Raw genomic sequence first — 23955 nt, 5'->3', positions numbered from 1 at the left:
ACTGGCGCCTACTACTAGTACGACAGTAAGACTCAACCGATATAGACTATAAACACCGGATGTGACATAAAGATAGAAACCGACAATTAGTGAACTAGTATACGTTTATTAATTCCAGTGACACTTCTGCCCACTCTGGGGGAAATGATAGTGACTGCCTTGATCCTGCTTAGATGGCACGGAACTATAGTGTTATTACCACTACATATATCTATATCATAAGTTTTCTCATAGTGATTTTTCAATGTATTATATTGTTTATAGTGTTTTCTAGAGTCTATACAGTGTCTCAAAATGTATCAGATAATTTTCACTAATAACAATTGCGTAATTTTCTCAAAAATAATCTTCCAGGTTATTTTTTCTAGTGTGGGGGTTGTAAGGACCCCAACAATCACGACAAAAACACATGCCAACACAACAGTGTTATTGATTGTAAACAGCGTAACAGACGAGAAGCCGACACGAAAGACACCGAGGAATGCCGAAACAAGAGACCTCACGGAACGACCCGAAGAGGACAGATAAAAGCCCGACCAACGAGGGACCCGGCATCAGTCGACCAACTGATCGTAACCTATCCTAAACCCTGGAGACTGCTGTGAAGCTAAGGGGATCAGTTTAAATACCATACCTCGTGAGGGTTGCTTAAGCGGAGGTTTCCTATAGAGCGTCCCACCCTTAGATTGCAGTACAGGAGTATATGACAATGCTTTTTCTTACGCCCATTGTTGCCAAACTTAGCCTGAATTTTAGAAATAGTTTATTTTACTAGGTATGAATAAATTATTGTAGAACATTGTATTCTTTATCAAATAATCTGTTTTTCTCACATCGAGAAGAATTTTCAAGTATTGAAAAAAATTGAAAGAGTGAAATCTTGCTAATGGCAAATTCTAACGTCGCGTTCAATATATCACGTCATAAGTTCGGAACTCTAAGAAATACAACGTTCAAACTTATACAGCTATTAACACCATATTTGGTGCCAATGTTGGAAAAGTTTGCATTCAAAAAAACTTTTTGAATTTTAAAATAAAAAATAAAATATAAGAGAAAGTGCATATACTATTCCAATGATAACTAACTAACTAACTCTATGGCCTATGGAACCCGGAGGTTCAATGCCGCGTTCACAAAAGCTCTCCACTGACTTCTATTCTTTGCTAGCTGCATCCAGTTTCTACTTTGTATTCCAATCTCTGCGAGATCCATCTTAATATTGTCCTCCCATCTGCGCCTAGGTCTTCCTAATGGTCGTTTTCCGATTGGTCTTCCAGTTACGACTTTGAAAGCGTTTCTACTTTCTTCCATTCTAGCTACATGACCCGCCCACCTAAGCCTCCTAGATTTGACTACCCTAACAATGTTGGGTAAACCATATAAATTATGTAGTTCCTCGTTATGAAGTTTCCGCCATTCCCCATTCCCGTTCCTCTTGGGTCCGAATATTCGACTCAGGATCTTGTTCTCAAATACTTTCAGTCTATGTTCTTCCCTCAGAGTAAGTGATCATGTTTCGCAGCCATACAGAACAACAGGCAGGATTATCGTTTTATATATTTTAAGCTTCAAATTCCTCGACAGAATTCGCGACGACAAGAGATTTTGAACCGAATAGTAACACGAATTCCCTGCTTTTAGTCGACATTTAATTTATTTGTGAATATGATTTTCGTATGTTAATATTGATCCTAGATATTTGAAACTATCCACTTTATCAAAAGTATTATTTAATATATTAACGCATCCATAATTTGATGTATTCCGGTCCCGACGCACTTCCATGTATTTATTTTTCTCTGCATTTACTTCTAAACCCATGTCCGTGCAAGCGTTTAATAAGATCTCTGCATTTCTTTCTATTGTTCTCCTATCATCCCCTATTAAATTTACATCATCAGCATATGCCATAACCTGGTGAATACCGTTCAACTCTAGGCCCTGGTTGCTATCTTTGATTTTCCTTATAGCGTATTCCAGAACGAAGTTAAATAATAATGGCGACAACGCATCTCCTTGTTTCAGGCCATTTTCGACGTGAAAGCTCGTGGACAAAAATTTTCCTACCCGGACTTTACTTTGGGATTCATTTAAACATATCTTAATTAATCTAATTAGCTTTCTCGGTATTCCTAGTTCTGTAAGAACGTTGTATAATGTTTCTCTCCTAACCGAGTCGTACGCCTTTCTAAAATCAATAAATAGTTGATGTACCGGGGTATTGTATTCCCACTGTTTTTCGAGTATTTGGCGAATGGTAAATATTTGGTCGATAGTTGATCGATTTCGTCTAAATCCGCACTGATAATCTCCAATAATTTCATCTGCGTATGGGGTCAGTCTTGCTAATAGAATATTTGGAAGGATTTTATAGGATGTTGACAGAAGAGAAATGCCTCGATAGTTATTACAGTCAGTTTTGTCGCCTTTCATGTGAATTGGAACAATGATTGATTCTTTCTACTCTTGTGGCAATTTTTCCTTGTTCCAGATAAGGAGAATGAGTTTGTGTATTCTGTTCCACAATTTTTCGTCTCCAGCTAAAATTAACTCAGCCGGAATTTCATCTACACCCGGAGATTTGTGATCCTTTAATTTCTTTATAGCGGTTTCTCTTTCTATTCGGTTGGGTTCTGGAATATACGGTTCTGCGGTGTGTATCTCCTTTTCTCCACGCACACTAGTTTTTGGTTGCTTGTTAAGCAAATCGTCAAAGAAATCTTTCCATCTATTTAAGATGCAATCCGTGTCAGTGAGAACTGTACCGTCAGATTTCTTTAATATATAAGCACGAGGTTGATAGCCTTTCTTAAAATCGTTGATTCCCTTATACATGTCCCGTATATTTTTATTTTTTCTATTATCTTCAAGTTCCTTAATTTTAGCTTTCAGAAAATGCGTTTCTTTGTTCTCAAAGTTTTGGAAGTTTCCCGCTTGATATCTGCGAAATTTTGTGTAGACTATTCCAATGCAATATCTAAAAAGTTGACTAGTCAGAAACTTTTTTATTTTTCAGGTTAGATGGGGGTGCAAGGCGAGAAAAAATATTGAGAAAAGATTGAAATTATTTTTAAAACAATTCGCAGGTCAATATCTTTCTTCATTTAGATTTTATGACTTTTAGTGTTAAGCATCAATTTTCCAAAGCGCGGGCATCTGACCAGAAGAAAAGCAGTGATAAATCTCGCCAATGCTATTTTCCTTACGGTGGACAAACTTTGTGGTGGACAAACACCGTGCTCGTGGGTTTTCTCGGGGTTCTCCCGTTTCCTCCCACTTTCTTCATTCCACCATTTCACTCATCTCTCATTATCACCGTCTCCTTTAGCCTAATCGGCATAACCGTGGGACGTAAAACTCAAAGATTTCATTTCATTTTCAGTTTATGGTGTTGTGTAGCTTCCTTTATCATCCTCTTTTCTTGAAAAAAAATTGTCTTTAATAAAGTATGAAAAATATATATAGTCAGAAACAGACATCTTAGTATCAAACATGATTTATCGTGATGAAATAAACAAGTTTCCCGTTATTAAAAAATAAAACTATAGAAAATCATTGAATTTGGTCTTAAGGTTTTTATTATGCTATATATATTCTTTATAAGACTATACTTTATAAGGCAAGATGAGCGATCATACCCTCAAATTTAGCTAGTGAGTGAAAGATGTTTTCGGCACAAATATTTTATAGGTTTAGGTGCATGAAACACCAATACGCTATGGTCTTGACCTTCGTTTATTTCACATTATTATCCGACATATCATAGCAGGTAAAAAGCAGCATCAATCGGCAAGAAGAACTGCAAGTTGTGCTCTTAGTCTGTTTCTGATGCTCCGGACTCGATCGCCTAGCACGCTCGTCTATACCTTGACTCATACGTCTATCATTCAGTGCAGGCACATATCCAGCTTTTCTTTTCGGAGGGGACCCGACACGAATCCTCGTAAGCACGTAATTCTAATGTTTCAAAAATATCAATAATAATAATAATAATAATAATAATAATAATAATAATAATAATAATAATAATAATAATAATAATAATAATAATAATGCAACAGTTCTGTATTTCTCTTAAACGTTTCTTACTTGTCATTTATGAACCGGTCAAACTTAATTCTAACTCACACGAAATCAAAAAATATTTTCTAGAGACATGTAAGGAAAACTGTCTGCTACGTATATCACATAACAAAAATAGCAAATGGCAATGAGTGTATCGTTCTAATACAGTAATGTTATAAACAGACCGGAAACGAAATTGTAATCCCATTTAAAAGTGTTCTTTAATTCCACCTGGTATCAATGGCATTACGGTATATTCTTACAAGTAACACTTCCCAAGTGTAACACTCCGATTTTGATAAAATTTGACAGGCAGATACTACACATAAAATAAACGAATACATGTTTTTTATTTTCTGCGGAAAAAACTGTTTTACGGGGGCAAAAGCACTCACCCAAAATTTTGAAAGTTGACGCCCGAAAGACAAAGACAAGTGGACCAAAGTGTACGAAATTGTGCATAGATATGGCAGACGTAAAATGAAGGAATACGTGTTTTGTATTTTCCTGGAAAAAACGGTTAGGTGGGACGCAGACCTCTCCAAACCTTTGATCATGAAATATCAAAAGTGCTAGTAACAATATGTCTGATGTGTGTAAAGGACGAAGAATTCCGATGACACTTTGTGTATGGACAATACGCAAAAACTAAACGAATGCCTGTTTTAGGGGACAAAATCCCCCATCCAAAATGATGAAAGTTGACGCCCGAAAGGCAAGAAGAAGTGAACCGAAATGAATGAAATTGTGCACAGATATTGTAGACGAAAAATGAGGGAATATGGGTTCCGTATTTTCCTGAAAAAAAAAACGTTTCGGTGGGACACAGACCCCTCCAAAACTTTGATCGTGAAATATCAAAAGTGCTAATAACAGTATGTCAGAAGTGCTTAAAGGACATGAAGAATTGGAACGACACATTGTGTAGGAACAATACGAAAAAAAAAAAGAATACGGGTTTATTTTCTGCGAAAAATTGGTTTTAGGGGGCAGAATTCCCCGCCCAAAATTTTGAAATCGTGCACAGATATTCTAGACGTAAATTGAGGTAATTGTGTTTCGTATTTTCCTGAAAAAAAGCGATTGAGTGGGGCACGGACCTTCTAAGCTGTTGATTAGGAAATATCAAAAGTGCAAATAAGTATGTATACGTCAGAAGTTCCTAAAGAGTATGGAGAATTGCAACGAAACTTCGTATAGGGACAATTTGCAAAACAATAAATGAAATGCATTTTAATTTGTATGAAAAAACAGTGTTGGGGCCTAGAGCCCCTCCAAAAAAAAGTTAATATTACCGTAAAAGTGCAGGAAGGAGTGGACCGAAGCAAATGAAATTGTGTGTAGATATTGTATAGACTGTATGTAAAATAAGGACTTTCGTGTTTTAAAGATGTCCCTATCAATTTTGGCACATCAAAAGCAAACAGGAAATTAATCGGCACGTTTTGTTTATGCGGAAAAACATTGTAAGGGTTAAAGTTGCCTCGTGAAATACTACAAAATACGCTATACTGTTTGTGCTTGATGTTGATCTGCCAAATTTGAAGAAATCTGATGGAGACACTTGTGAAACACGAGAGGCTTTATTTTTCATATCCAATATCTACAGACAATTTCATTCGCTTCGGTCCAATCCTTCCGACACTCAACGCCTCGGTCCACTCAAAAGGTTTTTTTCTCTTTTCAGGAAAATACGAAGCACGTATTTCCTCATCTTACCTCTACAACATTTGTGAACAATTTCATTCAGTTCGGTACATTTTTTCTTGCCTTTCTTGCGTCAAATTTCAAAATTCATACGGGGGACCATTTGTCCTCTAAAACAGTTTTTTCGCAGGAAATAAAAAAGCCGAATTTGTTTATTTTTTGCTTATTGTCCTAACACAAAGTTTTGTTCCAATTCTTCATGTAAATTTAGGCACTTCTGACATACTGTTATTAGCAGTTTTGATATTTCATGATCAAAGGTTTGGAGGGATCTGTGCCCCACTTAACCGTTTTTTCCAGGAAAATACAAAACACGTATTCTCTAATTTTATGTCCGCAATATCTGTTCACAATTTCGTTCACTTTGGTCCACTTGTTTTTGCCTTTCGAGCGTCAACTTTCAAATTTTGGGTGAGGGCTTTTGCCCCCTAAAACCGCTTTTCAGCAAAAAAATAAAAATAAAAAAGCACTTATTTGTTTATTTTATGTATAGTATCTACCTGCCAAATTTTATCAAAATCGGAGTGTTACACTTGGGAAGTGTTACTTGTTAGAATGATAACAACAACGCATTGTCCACAGTTTGGACACTGACTCAAAGTAATCTGACATAAATAAAAAAAAAACTCAAAAGGGAAAAAGTAGGTTTATTAAAAAGTGCTTGAGGTTTGGTAAGGGACAGCTTCCAGGACCTCACGCTGGATACGTCACTGAGTCAATGCATTATATTTGTTTCTTGCAAAGATGATAATTAGATGCGTAATGTGTAAAATTATATCATAGTTTGACTTTTTATAGGTCTTTCCTTAACACATCCATATTATCCGGCGTTCTGCCTGCCTGTTTTATGTCGGATAAGCGAAACTCTACTGTATTTTCAGATAGCATATACACAGGAGCTAGAGGACTGCACGGGCCGGAATTTTTAGAACGGACCGGCCCGTCCCCTTTAATTTATAATCTATAGGCATTAGCGGATTAAGGGCGGAGCCAATGGAGCCCAGGGCCCCCAGCTCAGGGGGCCCTTTAAAATCCCTCTGTTTAATACTTACGCTCGCGGTATCGCTAGATTTAAGTCTTTGCATCAGCAGCATTTACCTGTTAATAATGAATGCAATTATTTAATTGTTAATAATGAATTTAACTAAACTAATTATTGTAAACTTGAAGCACATTCAAATATTACAGCATAGTTCTCGGTAGTTCCATAAGTAATTTTAGAGACCACGGTGTTTCAGTGGTAGAGCGTTCACCTTTGGTGCATGGAGTCCTTGGTTCGATCTATGCTCACGCCAAGTGAACCTTGTGCTGGACAAACACTGTGTGTGGGGGTTTTCTCGAGGTTCTCCCGTTTTATCCCACTTTTTTCATTCCACCATTTCATTCATTTCTTATCATCACTGTCTCCTTTAGCCTATCCGGCATAATCGTGGGACGTAAAACTTAAAAATTTCATTTCAAATCATTTCAATCAAAAAACAGTTGCAGGAAGTATGTAATTTCGAATAAAACAAACTACTATATACAATTCTGAGTATATTATTCTTTTATGAAATTCTCGCGAACCTTATTTCTAAATTGAAGGGTAAGAAGACTAAATTCATTCTCTTATTATTATAGATCCATTTCAATTGAAGCAGTTGGAATAGTTGGGAAAAAATTAAAAAAAAACATACCCTATATTCCAGTGTGCCACAATCGGTATAACGCGCCACACTGGTGTATCCAGCAAAGTGAACAGTGTGACGCAAACTTTTTCCTATTATTTGCAAGAATATTTGTCGAGTTCCTGTTATTTATTTATTTATTTATTTATTTATTATTATTATTATTATTATTATTATTATTATTATTATTATTATTATTATTAACGATTTTTCCATGGATCAGCTGTCTGTATACGGTTAAGCAACCACAAGTATCACATTGAAGGAATGAGTGTAATTATTTACTTTAATAGTAATACAAAAGTCAATTTGCTTGTATATTCTACCGGTAATAACTGCATCCGTCTAGACAACAAAGGGATACCAAGTTGTGACCACACACCGCCCCAAATCGTGGGTGCCACAAGTTCTCTTCTACGCCTTAGAACAATAAGGGCTGTAGCGTTCAGGGAGAGAGAAAAACAACTTAATTCCATTGCAGTTATATGCTTATTAAATGTTAACTTATATTTATAAATTATGTAAGTGATCGTATCGTTTTCTGTTTATTATTATTTTTATTATTATTATTATTATTATTATTATTATTATTATTATTATTATTATTATTATTATTAATAATAATAATAATAATAATAATAATAATAATAATAATTCTTATTATTATACATTTCTTAATACGTTGATTGCCATGTGTATGGAATTCCATACACACGGCTGTCCTGTACAGTAGAGCGTGATTATTTTCCATACGCAAACAATGTAGATATTCCAAGTTTGTTGTGTTCGTTCTATAGGTGTGTATGTAATTAGATACATATGGCGTAGAAATCAAAATTTAATGTCCATGCCACGTATATGAAAAACCATACACAAAGACATTTATGAATAAAGACATTGAGTTTGAGTTTAACGTCTCGTTCAGCAACGAAGCTATATGAGACGTCGGCCTACTGATTAACGTGGACTCCAAACCACGTGAGCTCTCGCCGGGAATCGAAGCCGGGTCTTCCACGCCAACCCCATGCCGTAAACGCCGGTGGGCCTCTGATGGGCTGCCTGCGACACGTCGCTAAGAAGTGGTGGCCCGGAAGCGACGCTCGCGTACGACCCAGTGGCCGCTTTTCCAATTTTACTGGTGGGTGGCCCACCAGCGACAGAAATCGGTGGTCCCGCCGCGATAATCGCCAGCGGCCCGCTTATATATTTTTGTTATGTTGCAGTTGGATGGCCCACCAGCGACGCGTCGCTAGAAATTGGTGGGTCAGTGGCGACGCTCGCGGGCGGCCCGGTTTCCGTTTTTCCAATTTTACTGTTGGGTGGCCCATCAGTGACAGAAATCGGCGGTCCCGCCGCGACGAAACGTCTGTGTTCCACCAATAACAGATCCTTTTTTGCCAACATGGAACACCGTATTTAGTAGCCCAAAAATTGCCTGATGTGACTGAGTTATTGTAACCATAGCTTAGAATAAAAAGAAATAATTGCTTGTTCTTGAAGTAATGGGTATTCAAATGCACTTTCTCTCATTTTTATTTATAGAGGTTTCACAGCCTTGGCTCAAAATCTGCAGGAATATCAATTGCTTTATTCCGTTTCTGCAGATTTTGAGTCAAAATCTCTATGAATAAAAATGGGAGAAAGTGCATTTGAATACCCACTACTTCAAGAACAAGCAATTACTTCTTTTTATTCTAAGCTATGGTTACAATAACTCAATCACATCAGGCAATTTTTGGGCTACTAAATACGGTGTTCCATGTTGGCAGAAAAAGGATCTGCTAATTGGTGGAAAATTAAGGAGGCGGACAAATGGCAAGTGGGACGAGGACGTGGACAACAAACTGACGAAGGAGTTTTGACAATTATTAACGATAAACAAAGAATTTCACATAATTTGAAGCAAAATATAATTCAATTATTATTTATACTATTCAGGATATTGGGGAATTGTTGGACACCAATTAAAAAGATCCAATAAAGACAAAAATGAACCTATATAGGCGTTCCTCCGTCGCTCCTGCATCTTTCTATCTCCCGAATGTATTTTTTACTCTAAAATATAATTCGTCGCTGTCGATAAAAAATGTCAACCGAGAATGCTAAAATTGTCAGACATGATGAATTCCACAAGGTTATATTTTGCTTTTATTGTCTGATGTTTCATTTTTTTATTTAATTTTTTTTTTTTTAACTTCTGCTCTCTTATATTTGAATGCAAAGTTTCAACAATTAAACTTCTTGAACTGATCTTGGTTGAAGCAACAAATAAGTGTAAAAAATACATCAAGGAGATAAGAATTAATACATGTGTTGCCAAGCAGAGTTAAAAAATAAACCCTTTTCAATCGTGACACACATCATTCGACTTTAGATTTAAGATATACATGTTGGTAAGCTATTACCTGCTGGAATGTTTGACTGTAGAGACTAAAGTGCACAAACTGTGAATATAAATTATGAGAGATCCTGCACTTACGAACCACGAGTTCTAGCCTCAATTTGTGTGGCAAATTGAACTAGCCTTATTAGAAAATAATGCATTGATTGTGCATCATTACGAGTGTTACAGAAGTTAATAATGAATTTTAAAGTAAATATACGAAGGCATAAAATCTGGAAAGAACCAAAGAAAGTAATTACAACTAAAATCTCACTTTATTCAAACAAACGCTTATTTATAAACACAAAACAAGAGGAAATCTAAAGAAAAGTGCAAATGGTCAATATTTTCAAGCTATATCACAAGAAAAATATAATTCTAAGGATCCCGCCCTTTTCTTATGGAAAATGGCTCTCGGTCAAATTATTTCTAACTATGCGCAAACGAAAGGCCTTGAAGTGTAGATAAAAAGACTCCATGGGCACGAATTTCTAAATATTATATTTCTCGAGTTATATGGGGTTACAGTTACGTGATGTCATAAAAACAGCGTGAAATAAAACTGTAATGTGCCCATGAGTGGACTGACCTTGTCTAAGTGCTGTAGTTCACAATACGGCCACAGACGAGGGACTGCGCAACGTCTGTGATCGCATCGTGAACTACAAGCTACTTCGACAATCCGCGTGATGCATTATTCGCGAAAATGCTGTTTCGAGGGGACCGAAAGCCAGTTAGCCAATGCCATTATGAGTTTCTGCTAGCTTTGATGTCATTGACTAACTGGCTTTGTATCCTCCGAAGTAGTTTTTTGACGAATAATGTATCACGCGGTTTTCATGACATCGCGTGACTTTAAACCCACATAACTCGAGAAATATAATTGTTTGAGATTTGTGCCCATAGAGACTTTTTATCTACACATCAAGACCTTTCGTTTGTGCATACAGGGTTTTCACTGATTTGGCAAGCACGAATTTCCTGACTTTTGCAGGTTTTCCAGGACACAATTTATAAATTTCCAGGATTACAGATAATGTAAAAAAGCAACTTTATTTCTTCGGACCAGAGGTATACTATGCATGTACATTTATATTCGTCGTTTAAACGCCGTAACATCATTTAAAAAAATGTTAAACTACTGGCTCGTCTTGCGATGAACCAGAAGGAATTCCTGCTTAGCATTATAAAACGTTAAAAATTAGATTTGAAAGTTATAAACTCATATTGAAATTCCCTGACTTTTTCAGGTTTTGTCAGATTTTCATGGAATTCCCTGACTTTTCCAGGACTTTTCACGAATAAGGTGAATTCCCTGACTTTACCCGGTTTTCCAGGTGGGTGGGAACAGTGGCACAGTTAGAAATAATAAATTGACCGAGATCCATTTTCCATAAGAAAAGGGCAGGACCCTTTACGACTGAAAAAATAATACAAGCTTTACGGGTGTAGAACGTGCATATGCATGCATATGCCTATCTGGCTGTGCTACGGTAAAGTCGGAAAAACAAACTGTATCTTGAATATATATCGCGTAGCATTGTTTAAAATACCAGTGCTTTCCATTTGTTTTAAGAACGTATAATGCTTTTTGTAATTTCCTGTGTAATGCCAAAATTCAAAACTATAGTCCAAATGTTAAAAACGATGTTCAGAGTAGTGTATGAACGCGAGAAAGAGAAATAACCCCACACGAAATTGAATAATATTAAGATTTAGTATTAACCGGAATTAAACATAATTTTAGGCAAACGTCGAGACAAAAGCAGATCTAAACCAATGGTACATGTCATCTGTAGTGAAACATGTCTAAATCTGCATGTTAAACATATGGAATGTAGAAAAAAAACGCGTTAGGACAACGCTGTTCGAATCACTCTGTATATAGCACGCATCTCGCTATCTTAGAAAAAAATGCGCATTCTAGACACGTAAATCTGTACATATTGTGAGCAAAGTACATCCATCCACTATAGTATTTCAGTAGAATTAAGCTATTTTTGTGTGCGTTACGCAATGATGACAACACCTTAAAGTCCAATTGTCAATAATACCTTTACATTTACATTTCATGACACATTGGAATGCATACAAAGCTGTTGCAGTCTGTAGGCAAAAGAACACATTTCTTTACATTATTCTCAACCTGAAACACTGAAAGTTTTGAAAGCTCTCTTACTTTAAATATGCCAAAATAAGACGACTTCACGATGTCACTAACACTGACTTCACGTGCTGATGTACATGTGTTGTTTTCTTGTACGGAATGAAAATCATCTTTGTCACAAACAATGGTAGTGTCTGATTCATTATTCCTAGAGAGTTCAACATTTGCCACTATATCTTCAAACTGTCGGTTGACCTCTTTCTTTATTCTTTTGTATGCAGTTGAAGATAAAACACGGTGGTGACTTTTAGGCATCTGTACTCAATAGGAGTTTTTTTTCTGTAAAAGAAATATAAATGCTTCTATTACACATTAACTCTAGATTTCATTAAGGATAGTTTAGCAACAAATTTCGTGCAAGACCAGTTATTTGTAATTTCTGTGTATTAGAACTTTTTCTTTAAATCATCTAAGGGAATAAAAGTTGATCCAAACAAGTCTGAAACCCACACTTAAGCCAGCAGCACTGGCAGCAAATGCTGCAGACTCTAGAACAAATAGGATAGAATGCCGTTACATGGACGTATACGTATACGGAAAGATGGGAGACCACATCGGGATAAAAACTAACACTTGTAAAATCTCAGTCACGAAGAAATGAAAAATAATGTTAAAAAGGGTTGGCAAATTGGTAAGTGCCTTCATTTGTTACACCATGGGCCCTTTCAAATCATGGTGTCACTGGTGCTAAATCATAAGATTTTACTGGAGTTGCTGCAAAAGTTAATTTTATTAACAATGCTGAATTTACTTGTCTTATTTTCGCAATCAAATTGTCATTTTTGTATCAGAAATGTATTGTTACAATTTTAAGTGTTGGAAAGTAGTTAGGGCTAAAATAGTATTATTAAATGTTTGTTGGACATTTCTGAAATTGCTTTACAACCTTTAAGAACACGACTGAGGTTTGTACAGTTCTATCGTGCATGGGAACTTCAGAAAAGGCTATTTTTCCTCTGCAATGATTAAGAATGTAGTATTAAGAAAAAAAATTGTAAAGATAGTGTTTCAACACTGATTTGGTAAAACTAAGTAAAGCTCTGAGAAACTTAAACATTTAGCAAGATTAGAAGCCATTTTCTCATGAAACAGTACATTTTTAGTTTTCAATTACAACCTGGTGCTTAAGCAGTAAAACTACTAAAAATATATTATCAAATAAACCGAATGGTGAGAATCTCTCTTTTTCTCTCAGAAAGAGAGAGAGAGAGAGACCGTCCCGGTGGTCTAGTGGTTAGCGTCGCTGACTACGGACTTAGGGTTCCAGGGTTCGATCCCAGGCGCTGCGATGGTTTCCAAGGCGTAGGTCTGGAACGGTGCCCACCCAGCATCGTAACGCAATTGGGGAGCTGCTATGAATGAAGATAGTGACGATCACAGTGAAAGCTTCGGCTCTTCTCTCCCAACCCGTCTGGTCAGCGTGGGAGCAGTAAACTAATTCCTCCCTCTGGGGAGAGGCCTCATCCAGTAGTGGAACGAATATGGCTGTGATTTATTATTATACACCGAATTAAAATTATATTAAAATTATGTTATTCTTAGGAAAATATCCCAGTACATATAAATAGTGATGACAGATACAGAGTTAATCTATCTTTCTTCTACATTCTGCATGATTGGTCACGAACACCAACAATACATTGAACTACAGAGGGCTAACCAGGATTCAGACTATCCCTACGGTATTGAAAATTTAGAAGGTATTCTGTGAAAAAAGGATACAAACCCGTGCATCTGTCTCGTTGACTCATTTAATACATACTTCTTTGTTGTCTGCGCTTACTAACTGCTGGACAATTATTACCACAGGAAAATTTTAAACAGTTTCTAAAATTGCATATATGTACATACAGAAAAACGAAAGGTGTCTAAAGGCAAATTGGTAAATCAAATAGGGGAAATAGCTTTTATGAATATGCTCGCAAAGAAAATGTAGCTACCTTTCGGTATCAGCATCATATCATCATCATAATATTTTATTAATCCTTTACGTAACTCCTTCCTCCGGGACGTAGCATTAAAATAATAATAATAATAGTAATAACCATTGCCCAAAAACGAAACTTTTCAGGAAGATGAAAAGAAAGCTTTTCTTACTACACTAGCAGAAATTGTGCACATGAGCTTCCTTAAGCATGTTCTAGAAAGTCTGAGACACATGAACAAAGATATTTGAAGAATTTCTTAGTTTGTACTAGGGAAAGTTTTTTTATACCCCCCTCGCCTCCCCCTGATTTTTAGGTAGTTTCTTATAAATTGCTTATTGCAGAGACTCTCATGTCGGCACTTCCGGAAAATTTCTATATATTTGGCCGATCATGACTCCCTGACACTAAAACCATCCTTAGTTCAAATGTATATAAATATATATAACGTTTATTGTAAATGCTCTAGCTGCCGTAATTTTTCACGGACTGAAACCAAAATTGGTCGTATTAATGAGTTTGTTAGCCACAATGATCGGATGAACCATTTGAACTTTCGAAAAATTCGTAATTTTTACAATTATGAACCGATCTGCACCATATTTGAACAAAATGTCGTGGTTAACAATATACTAGATGTGTGTGAAAATCAGAACGAACCGTTAGAAAATTTCAAAGTGGCGGCCGTTCAAAGAAGCAAAATAAAAAAAAAAAAGAAAAAGCAATCCTCCCGTGAACGAGGATCGAACTAGTGACCCTTGCATTACTCAACCTATGCCTTAGACCACTTTTTTTTTTTTTTAATATTCACGCCGACCTTTCTTACACACTCATACCACATATACTGATTTGTGATTACCGATTACTGATTTCCGCTTAATACATTCCACAAGAACAACCACGACACTAGGCAACACCCAAGCCCAAGGCGAGAATCGAACCCACGAGCCCCACAGCCAGGGGACAGCAACCGAACGCGTCTAACCATAAGACCACCGAGGTTTCTCCACTCGGGAAACTGTGACGCGAGGGAAGAAGATATTTTCTCAGTATTTGTATATTTCAATCTATCAAGAGAAGTCCGTGCATTAGGTCGCGCATCAATAAAATACATGCTAGAAAGAAATCTACCTATCCTTTGCGGCCTTGTGCCAAAAGCTGTTTTTTTTTTTCTTTGAATAGGGCAGTTTTTGAAAAAAAAAAAGATTGACATTATAAGCCAGTAAATTTGCAAAGGAAAAAATTAAGTTACCAACATTTAAATTCTTCCCCAAAAAAGCTTCTTTATTTAAAAAAAAAATAATAATAAAGCAACTTATAATCTCTGTTTTCTGACCTTGGGCTAACATGTAATCTAGTCGGTAAAGTGACCGACTGCTAATCGAGCGGCATGTGTTCCATTCCCGGTGAGAGTACAAGGAACTTCTCAACTGAGGCTCTACGTCCTAAGGGTTTTCGTCTGCATGATTCTAGTTTCTTATACCGAAAGCTTGCTCCAATATCTTCGTGTGTATATTCGTAAGTACTCTTTTCCTATATACAAACATTTGAACAGAGAGCTTAAATGTAATGCAGCGTGAACAAGAACTCTAAGCTTAGAGTCAAACGGTGAATAAAATAAGACAAATGTTACTAGTTTTAAAAATACTAGGCCAGTAACTAATTTTACTGCTCTGAGCTATGCATGTTTTACAGCCTAAAGAGTTAGAAAATATACTGCTTAAGTATACCTGACGTCTTCTTTCCCTTCCTCCGTTCCTGTCCACCGCACCTTTTAACCACCTTTGGGTAATGTGTATAATTCGGTGTGTTGTGACATTATATACTGGGAAGTTTGCGGCGAAAACATCTGGAAAATGCAGAGAATTTGATTTAGAAGTACAAAAGTGGAGCAAAAATGGCGCACTGTAAAATATTAGTATTGACTAACTAACAGTAAAAGATAATCACTTTCTAGTATTCATTTTTATTTTCGTTCTCTTACCAGTGAGCTTTTCAGACAAAATAACACCAGAAATGCAATTGGCTAAAAGTGGTCCAAAGAACTTACCGATGACTATCAAGGAGAGATTTAATATAAGTACAATAGGTAGATGAAGCATATTTCAAAGCTCTTTTAATGCTTTTACCCATGCTGTACTTCTTGAACTCGAGAAAACAATTACTATTTTTCTCCTCGAAAATGTCCCTGAAAGGGAACTAAAGCTAAAGTAAAATCTCGAAAATACTGCAGGATATTTTCATCAATGCTCACAAAACTATGTTAGGTACAAGTTCGTTGGAGAAGAAAATCGGACAAGGAGAAGGGGATAAAAAAAGAAAAAACTATGGGGCGAACATGCGGAAAAAAGAAAAAATATTAAAAACGATTTAAATGGATTTTTTTATGTCATAAGAGGTTTATCATGAGGTCTACTGTTCGAAGAACCTTTATAGTAGTTATTTTATGTCTTATGTGAAAACACACAAACAATTACAAACTTTCATCCATGTATTCTAATAAAGGGTATCCGAAACACAACGTACAAGAAAGAGAATTGGTACCAATCTACAGGTATTGTGTTAGGAAATACAATGCACCTTTTCTGGAAATAATTTATATATTGCCAACCACGAACTCTTCATTCAACATCAAAAAGTAATTTTTCATAGCCTAAACCAGTAATAAACCATTCTCCCGAACTTTCTTGTATATTCAGAGAATTCCCATTTTCCCCCGACTGTAAACACTATCATGGGTACGCTCGCTTGCCATCAAACAGTGACACGCAGTGTTGACCTTATAGTTGCTAACAGCTGGCACTGAAGTAGGCTTCTAAGCTCATTCCGTTACACGAGTTACTATTACTAGTATTAAGGTTATTCGAAAAGTAGACCTCGCGATAAACCTTTGAAAGTGTCGTTCAGATTCATCAAAATCCATTGTTCGAGCAACTCCCTTTCATTTTCTGCCTTCGTCTTGTCCGATACCCCCCCCCCTTCCCAACCAATATCCCGGAATCTTCAATTTATATTTGCACATTTATAAGGCTCTTATAACAGAGGGCAATCCATTAAAGTAGTTTTTAATAAAAATGCTCGTTTTTCTATAGTTTTACCCCTCTACAGGGAGTTTCACCCCCCTCCTGTGGTACGACAGAGCAGAAGCTAGTTAAAAATCTCTTTGTTACCTTTCATCAACAGTAGGACCTGCTAACAGACACTAGACGTAATTAATACTAAAATGTGACAATGGTTTAAGACTTTTTTTTTTTTTTTGCTTACCTCGAAAAATTTCAGCCAACAAAGATTTTCCAAAGGAAAACTTGGCGTTACTGCCAGTTATGTTAACTCTCAGAGCTGCTTCGTCTGTCATCAATTTCCTCAGAGCATTTCTTGCACAATGTTCCACATTTTCTCCACCCACAGCGGTCAACAACCGAATCTGAAACACAAGCGAACAACGTTTTTGTGTAAGTATTCAAACTGGTAAGGTACAGATCAACTTTCTGACTTATGTTAGAGAAAGGTTATAAACACAAATTTAACTCAGCAAATAGCCGAGAAACACATTAATTTTTTTAAATCCTAGAACAAGGAAGACTCATTGAGGACTTAATGTATCAATTCCAAATCCTTAATAACTAAATAGACTGTGCAGACGCAAAAAAAAAAAAAAAAAAGTTTGAACTCTATAAACGAGATATGCAAATAATGACTTTTTACTTGCAAAAATCTGGAATAAAAATATTAATGAAGTTTCGTATTTGAGGAATGTGTACTTCTTATAGTGGAATCAGCTACGCAAGTGCAACGCTAAAAATTTCGCCCCTTTTTCGCAGCGAGAGCCATATAAGACGTGAACCTACAGTTTAAAGTGGGTTTCGAACCACTCCATTCACGGTGAGCTCCCAGCGGGAATCCAACTCGCGACCACGCGCACTGATGGCAATCGCGCTAAGTATCAGACTACGAGGAAACCCACTTTACAATACATCCACTGATGTATACACAACGTATGTTGAAAACTAATATCCATCATTTGGACACTGTTGCCTGCTGACGAAATATATATATATATATATTATTAGCCCGATACGCATGTCTGTATTCCGAACAATTGCTGTCCGGTATTGACTGCTGTGAATTGCACTTTTCAGGGCCAATCCAGTAATATAAAAATCATTCTTGTCTGATAACATTATCATGGCTAAACAAAATCTGCACTCGTGTCCGAATGAGTCCCTATCTGTGTACATATGCAAGTTAATTAAAGTTGTACCAAATTTTCTATTTAGTAGACCGTCTGGTAAACTGAACCCTAATTTTTAAACCTGATGGTAGTGGGAAGGAGCCTACATTTTGAAAATATGGTATTTCATGCATTTTCTTCATGGTAGAACTAGAGGAGTTCTTCTAAAGTTTTACCAGGGCTCTGAGAGTTTCAAGGGGACCTTTTGGACCTGTAATTTTTACTGTTTTGTTTTGAGTTTTTTTTTTTACTTGGAAATCTTAATTTGCACCCTCCACATAACGTGTGAGTTGCCATTATGTTGTACCTTTATTAACAAATAAGATATAATTTTTTGAACGTTAAGTTTGCAGCTTAGTGTCAGCGTTTACCATCACCTTTATTTTGTAAGTCTTTGCATTTTTAAGTACAAGGGCATAAATCCTATTTTTCGCATTATAAGAAACTGTATTTTACGATTACTAAAGCAAACGAACCTAATTTTAACTGTTTTCAAGCTAGAATTCTTACAGAACGATCCGAGGATATTACCTGTCTCCGGACATAAGTTAAGGAAATGGCGCTAACGTATTTTTTAAACATGTATCGGTTATTAATGAAGATACAACATTGTGGCAACTCACCATTATGTTGAAATTCAAAATTAAGAGTTCCAAGAAGAAAGAAAGAAGTAAAAAAAAAAAACCAACAACTCAAAACAAAACAGTAGAAATTACAGGTCCAAAACGTAACTTTAAGCAGTTTCAACGAAGACTGCAAGGACTGCAATTTTGTGACGGTGTTGCGGACCAGTGATCTAGAACATTCCCTGGGTTCACTTGAGCAGACGGCTCTACCAAAAACAAAATTTATAGGTAAAATACGATGTCAAACACTTTTCGTAAACGAAGTAGAGTGTGAATATAAGTAATTTCTGCCATTAGATATCATATTGAAATACATTTTGAATGGGAGTGAACGTATTATAAGTGTAACTATTTACTGAAGCGGAAGAATACAAGAATGCGAAAAAGGTGGAAATAAACGGCGGGAATGTTTTGTTCGTGTTAGCAATGGTCAATTTGCGATGAATATAATGCAAACATACTATTTTATTACAACAATTGTGTGATAAAGAGCACCATATTATAAAGTTTTTGCAGCGCCTTGCTGTGCTGAAACGTGAAATCAACTATGCAAAGTGTGAAAAAGACGTAAAAATTCAAAACAGACGAATTTCTCCTCGCAGGGGGCCATTTTTACCCTGGAAACCAGGGAAGCCGTTTTGAAAGTAAGAGTTATTTAGATTATTTAAGTGTTTTTGAAGGTGAAAATTATTGCGGACATTTTATGCATTTTTCCATTCTTGTTTATGCGTATGCCCCCCTTCGCTGACGCGCCTGCTTCCTGCAGACGTACCCATCGGGCCGCCCTGCTGCGCTCCTGCACTGACTCGGTTAGATGGCATTCGTACTTTTAGTAGCCACCTAGCACAAGTTTGTTCATGGTTTAAGCATTAGCTCCTCATTTAGTGCATGTTCTGCAAGAAGAAATCGGAAAATGCAATAAAAGTGTGAAAATTTGGTAGAGGCGTCTGCTCGAGTAATGCCCCTTCCCTTTAAGGGTTGCTGCAACAGGAGGGAATTACACTCTCCATCCTCTCCTTTCACTCACGTTTCACTTGGTTTAGCACCTTTTTTGGAACTCTCATAGTCCTTGCATACAGAAAGACACAGGTCCAATTGGTCAACGCTCCTGCGTAAGACAAGCGAACCACAATTATAACCTTTTCATGAGTTTATAATAAGTGGTCTGCGTTCTAGAGCAGCTTTAACTAACTTTTATGGTCCATGTTCCGTTAAGGGGGTCCAGAACTACACTGGACTAAGCTAAGCTAACCTAACCTGACCTAACTTAACCTAACCTAATATAACGTTATATTATATAATCAAACGAAAATCAATAGAAAGTGGTGTCAAAGGCACTGGACCCCCTTAACCCTAGAATGGCAAGCATTCGTAAATTTTACGAAGAGGGTTAAACTTTTGGTGGGTACTTATTAATTGTTGCTTTAACAACTCTGACAGTCCGGCTATTCCCGTCCCGTGCTGTCACAATGTCACTGTGGTGGCGGCTTCCCCTGGAGTCCGTTTCTTATTCCTGATCTGAGGGCGTAGTCGTGAAAATTACGAATGCTTGCCAGTAGAGTTACTTTTTCTTAACTAACTTTTTTATTTTGTTTTGGTGGTTGTGCGGCGAAAACGTTTTAAATATCCCATATTTTTAGGCAGGACATGGCGTTAAGTTAATTTGAAATAGCCAAATTGTTAGACGATGAGTCTCCAATAACATCTAGTGATGAATCCGAGGAAAGTGACAGTGAATTACATGATAACATTTTGTCTTATTCTCTGTCAGATGAGTACCAACCATCCTCAGATGAACTGATATCTGACGATGAGTTTGAAGACACTTGGCCAAAAAGGAAAAAAAGAAAAAGACCAGCGAAAGTGCATGATGAATCATGTGTGGGATTGGAAAAATCTATTTCTGATTTACTACATGTTATGGATGACCAGCAGCCAGTAAATTCAAAGTCATCACAAGGGCCAATCTCGTCATCATGTTTTCAACAGCAAAGCACTTCAGTTTCGTCCGTGCAGTTACAACGTTCATCTACAAATTCAACAGCCAAACCCTTCAATTTTGCCCCAGCAGTTAGAGTCTTCATCTTCAGATCAGCATCTTCAGATTAGGACAATGATAACCAACGTTCTGTGTCTTCCAGAAGAGGTCCCTGCTATTCCCAGGCAAGAAAACAAAAGGACAATATGCAAGATTTGTCCTTATCAAAAAAGACGCATGACTGCAAGCTATTGTGATCAATGCCGACAGCCGTTTTGCGCCGAGCATCGAGATAAGGTGTATGTCGCATGCACGGAAGAAAGTTAAATTTCAAATGTAGACTTTGCGTACTCTGTTTCCAAGTTATATCACAAGTTTATGTCTAAGACTTAGTATTATTACTCTACTTAGTAATTTTGAGCATATTACGCATACTTTGTCAAGTTAAACATGTATTTATTTTATATATATTTTCATTTACATTTTTCTTTATCATTATGTAATACTTTTTTATATTGAAATATTTGTATAATGTATTCTTTTACTTAGGTCATATAGCAACGGTATCTTATTGAGTACTAAATAAACTTTCAGAATATGTATAAAATATTTAGTTTTTTTTCATAGCATTACCCAAATTTGACTTTATAATATAGTCGTAATATTTACTAATGCTTGCCAATAGTGCTTCTCTTAACATGCTTGCCATTCTAGGGTTAACGGAACATTGACCACTTTTATTTGACAAGGGTGTAAAATAAACTGACCCCATATATGCACGAGTACGAATTCTATTAGTTTTCGAAGTACAAGGGCCTAAATGTGTTACGGTAATAATCTTCACACCATAAAGGAGTTCATTTTATCATTTGTAAACCAAACTTTTTAAAATTTACCCAACCTAAAGCCAGTAGGCCTACTATGTAGCCTATATGGGGGTCGGACATCTACACCCTTCGCCTTTATTTGATTCACAATATACAGGAGGTATGTGCATATTTTTATTTCGAGGCTATAACTTTTTTTAGTGTCTTACTAGTAGGTTGCAAACAATTTAGTACATTTCTAAACCTTATTCTACGCAAAGTTTACAATTTTCCTCGATTTGCTCTAGCGAGTATAGCAAGTAAATTTAAAAATCTTACCATCAGTGTATTTTACTGCCACTTCGTAGGTATCCCATGTTCCCTCATCTGGTTCTTCATGGAATATAATATGTCTTCGTCGTTTTGTTCATGCATATGATGGCCATCTTGCAATTTCTTTTCCTTCGTGTTCAGATATCCAACACTTTGGTATAGTAGCTAATGTATCTTCTTCCTTATAAATAAAACAGAAAATAATTTGCACATCTTGCCACTTGCCCGCCACACTTGAGACCCGCATGTAAACAACAAGTGAAGTCCTCCTTCCGCATGCACGCGGCGATGTTGACGCGTTCCTTCCTCGGCGAATCGAAGAAGCGCGGACTGCAACGAAGTACACGCTGTTACATGGTGGCACCGTCACTATGCCGCTGCTTCATATCTCTATCCGACTTGTCGGAGATCCGCCGCCAGCGGCCCACTGGCGATACTCTTCGATACGTCGCTGTGGCGACGAATCGACCATTTCCCTGCCAGTGGCCCACTGGTTTTCAGCGACTCTTACGGCATGGGGAAAGTCGCGTACGCTAACCACTAAGGAGCTTATGAACAGAGACATTTATGAGCTAAAACAAAGGGGAAAACAAAGATGTGTGATGTGATTTTGAGTTTATCGTCCCTTTCAGCAGCGAGGCTATATGAGACGTGGACCTACTGATTAACGTGAAATCCGAACCACATGAGCTCCCGCCGGACGAAAACAAAGACCTTTGGAATTGACAATTGTTTGGAGATTCCAGTCGAACCTACCTAATATTAACAACGTTTCTACGATAATTTCGTAACATTGTATTATTTCTTTTGTTGATTAGCTTGGTTAGGCTTATTTAAACACTTTCTTCTTTGCACCGACGTGTCACATCTCTTGGATGAAGATACACTAGCTCTCACTGGAAATCTAATCCAGAGCCAATGCACTTGAACCATTTGACCACAACAAAACACATTTAAAAAGAAGTTTCGATTTTGTTCGGAAAATTGTGATTAGGTGTAACATTTAAAAATATATTTAAGAAAGGGTACGGAGTAAACGCACTGTACTTTCTCGCTCGAATATTTTACACTGACTTATGTTAGGCTGCAACTGTTATTGATACATTTATTTGGGAAATTGCGAATAAAATAATGTTTTGGAAAACTTTGCTAGAAGAAACTTCAGGCCTAAAAGTAAAGTACCCATTGGTCATATTTCCGTTAGAAATAACTTGATCCATATATTAGAATTATAAAGGATATAATTGTATGTGAACTATAAGCAAAAGCGTCTGAGTAATTTCTGAAAAAATTATGCAAAAAGTCACCCCCAAGAATAAATTATCCCTTGTGGATCTTTTCAGTATAAACGAGCTATGCTATATTGTTAGTGTTTTCATAAAACATTTATTTATGAAATACGAACACAATCGCCTGAGTCGTTCTTGAGAAAATCGCAGGGTAAAACTTACTGTCAAAAGTAATATACCATTTCTAGATTTTCCGGATGAGGGAATTATACCATATAGCTAGGTTATTTATGTAATACGTATTTATAAAATATGAACAACAAACATCTCCTGAGTTGTTTTTAGGAAGGTCATCGGCAAAAGCTTACCCCCAAAGGTAAACTCTTCTATCTGTAATTTTGACACTATATCGAGTAATTTTTAAGCAAATCGTCGGGAAAAATTTCACTGTCAAAGTAAACTATCTCTTTTGGATTTTTCTTTTCGGAACAAGCGAGTTATACCATATTGTAAGATTATTATAGAAAATATTTTTACTGAAATTAGAACAAATTTCAGTAAAAATAGAAATTTCAGTAATAGCTGAGACAATTGTCCAAATAAAATCAACCCTTGAGAAAAACACTTCTTCTGTGTGTTATCGGAATAAACTAGTTATGCTCTATGTTAGTTTATTAATGAAATATTTCTTTACGAAATATGAACAAAATTGCCTGAGGCGTTAATGGGAAAACCATCGGGGGAAAGCTCACCCTAAGATTAAGCTAATCCTTCCAACGAGTTGACATATTGTTAGGTAATTAATGATACGTTTATTTATGAAATGTGATTGAGA

The 23955-nt window shown here is 36.5% G+C and overlaps 1 long non-coding RNA gene across 1 annotated transcript; it reads right to left on the bottom strand.

Annotated features, from left to right (window-relative positions):
- Positions 1-10094: 10094 nt before the first annotated feature.
- LOC145683258 (uncharacterized) lies at positions 10095-22206 on the bottom strand. The gene is made up of 4 exons (XR_014130985.1): positions 21898-22206; positions 17182-17341; positions 15648-15766; positions 10095-12271 (listed from the first exon to the last, which is right to left on the bottom strand). It is a non-coding gene; the product is annotated as an uncharacterized LOC145683258 (long non-coding RNA).
- Between the last annotated feature and the right edge of the window lie 1749 nt (positions 22207-23955).

The sequence above is a fragment of the Thermobia domestica genome, chromosome 4 (assembly GCF_964235325.1).
Source record: "Thermobia domestica chromosome 4, izTheDome1.hap1.1, whole genome shotgun sequence".
In the NCBI taxonomy this organism is placed as follows: domain Eukaryota; kingdom Metazoa; phylum Arthropoda; class Insecta; order Zygentoma; family Lepismatidae; genus Thermobia; species Thermobia domestica.
This window is presented reverse-complemented; position numbering and strand designations above follow the sequence as displayed.